This window comes from Mytilus galloprovincialis, chromosome 1, assembly GCF_965363235.1.
Source record: "Mytilus galloprovincialis chromosome 1, xbMytGall1.hap1.1, whole genome shotgun sequence".
NCBI lineage: Eukaryota > Metazoa > Mollusca > Bivalvia > Mytilida > Mytilidae > Mytilus > Mytilus galloprovincialis.
This window is the reverse complement of record NC_134838.1, coordinates 67,686,548-67,689,309: the sequence shown is the minus strand read 5'-3', so window position 1 is coordinate 67,689,309 and position 2,762 is coordinate 67,686,548. Positions and strand designations below refer to the sequence as shown.

The window sequence follows — 2,762 nt, the reverse complement described above, 5'->3', positions numbered from 1 at the left end:
CGGCTTGGTAACTGGAACGAACAATACTCACGTAAGAAAAATGTGAAAATATACCAATTGCCAGAAATTCGAAATGAAGACCTACCACATTCTCTTCTTAATGAACTAAAAAACAAAGTCAAATTAGATATCAACCCGTCAGAAATTGTTGCAATGCATAGAATACCAGGGAAAGAAGGGAGTCCAAGACCAATTCTCATAAAATTTCTTAGAATGGATACCAAAATTTCACTCCTGCGTAAGAAAAAGAGTATAAACGGAGCACTCAAAGTTAGAATTGGTGATGATATTACAAAACTCAACCAGGGTCTCCTAAATAGACTGTACCAACATGACAATATTATAAGCTCGTGGTATTTTAATGGTCATGTATATGGATCTGACGAGGAAGGAACTAGACATCGGTTCGAAATATTTGACGACATAGCCAAAAAACTGAAAAAATAAAATGTGTGTAAATCACTTTGAACTATAACATGCTTTCAATATTTGTTCCAAATATGTATTTTTATATTATTCCTGTTCATTTATCATAATTCTTTCTTTATAACACAAATGTGAACATAGGGTTGACATTCTGTCTCTTTTTCTCTCATACCAATCAACTATTTGTATTTCATACTTATTTTCCGGAAAATACATGTTTCCTACGTATTTGGTTTAATTTTATAAAAACTCCTATTTCCGGTTTGCTTGCAGATTTGTAAACATATATATTTTATTATTATATCCATTGGTAACTAGTTTTACACATGAGATTTACACAAAAAAACAACTGGCAAATGGTTACAATAGTAAAGCTTGTCCCACACATTTATTCTCATAACAATAGTATTACCAGAATCCAAAACACAGAGAATTTAATATGTGTTTCACTTCTACACTGATAAATGAAATTTAAGTCAAGTTTACTATTTTTTGTCTAGCATATTCTATTGATTAATCTAGTTAGTATCACTGCGCACTATTCAGTTTTTGTCTGAAATGCAAGCTAAATATTATCCTACTTTTACTTATTTATTTTGATTTGTTTTGTTTTCTACATTTCACAATGTTTCACAGTCTCACAATTTACAATTACTGCCAACATCTTTGTAACTCTAAAATAAAGATTATTGCATGAACACAGACCTTGCTATATATTTTTTTTTTCAATAGTATTACAGTATCACAATATAAGTGATAATTGATATCGTTAACATTTGTTATTTATCAATGTTTTCTTTTTGTATATATGTTATGTACATGTATGTTTTGTTTTGTACTTTATCTCGTCTAGTTTTGAGTGTCCTGTTAATCAATGCATATGCCGGCTTTTGGTTTCGAAGGTCTGTCCAAAGTGTACATCATGTGCTTATGTTTCACTATATATTCATCATAAGTTTTGATAGTTTTGACTGATCAATGTTTTTAACATTAATCTGTAACTTTGTAAACTATAATATTAATCACTACATAATCCTCCCTATAATCATTAAAAATGTTTTTATCCTCAGTAGAATTATACAGTTTTTGCTACTGGTTGCTGGAATTGAGCAAAATCCAGGTCCAGATCAGAGTAACAAAAAGAATTTGAAAATAGTACACAATAATGTGTGTAGTTTACTTCCTAAGTTAGATCTCATTAACAATGAACTACATGATTATGACATTATTTGTATATCAGAATCTCATCTTGACAAGTCAATTACTGATGACCAAATTAAATTAAATGGGTTTCATAAGCCTATTAGGTTAGATAGAAATAGACATGGTGGAGGTGTGACCATTTATGTGAAAAATATTCTACATTTTATTATACAGAATGACATATCTGTAAGCAATCTTGAGTTGCTTTGGGTTGAAGTGAGGAATTATAGTGATGAAAATTTTTTAGTTGGTGTTTTATACCGGCCTCCAAACTCAAATTCTAATATATGGGAACTATTTAATGAGTCAGTTGATAAAGCACTTGATTGTAATTTGCCAATTTTCCTTTGTGGTGATTTCAATTGCGATATGATGTCAAACACAAGTAACTCTTTTAAAAAGTTACTTAACCGTTTAAACTTAGAAAATGTTGTTTGGGAGCCTACCAACTTTACAACCAAAACTGGAACTTGTATTGATTTATGTGTGACTAATCGCAAGAACTTAATTAAATCAGTAACTGTTCTTACACCGATATGCAGTTCTCATTCTCCTGTTTCAGTCGAAATTTTATTTAAAACTTTTAAACAACACTCGTTTAAAAGACAAATTCGTGATTTTAAGCGTGCAGATTATGAAGGTCTTAAAAACCAGTTGAACGATACTGACTGGGATGATGTTATTTTTAATTCAAATAATATAAATGATGTTTATATGAACTTTGTCAGAACATTTGAAAGTACTGTAAATAGATATATACCTACTAAAACTATTACAGTAAGACCAAATGATAAACCTTTTATGAACAACCTAATAAGAAACAAGATAAGACATCGTAATAGAATTCACCACAAAGCGAAAACTTCAAATAATCCAGATCACTGGAAAAAATTTAGAGAAATTCGTAATGAAATTATTAGCTTAGTTAGAAAGGCAAAAGAAGATTATAAGTGCAAACTGACATCTCAACTTATTGACAAAAATATTCCTCCTGGTAAATGGTGGCGCATTGCCAAGTCTGTATCAAATTTTACTAAAAATAGAGATTCTCCCCCTTTTTTGGAACATAATGGCCAAATTTTTATTCATCCATTGGACAAATCAGAGATCCTGAACAATCATTTTGCTAATAT

The 2,762-nt window shown here is 30.2% G+C and overlaps 1 long non-coding RNA gene across 1 annotated transcript; it reads left to right on the top strand.

Annotated features, from left to right (window-relative positions):
- Nucleotides 1-204: 204 nt before the first annotated feature.
- On the top strand, nucleotides 205-2,484 carry LOC143082245 (uncharacterized). Its single transcript, XR_012980323.1, has 2 exons — nucleotides 205-736; nucleotides 2,235-2,484. It is a non-coding gene; the product is annotated as an uncharacterized LOC143082245 (long non-coding RNA).
- The last annotated feature ends 278 nt before the right edge of the window (nucleotides 2,485-2,762 follow it).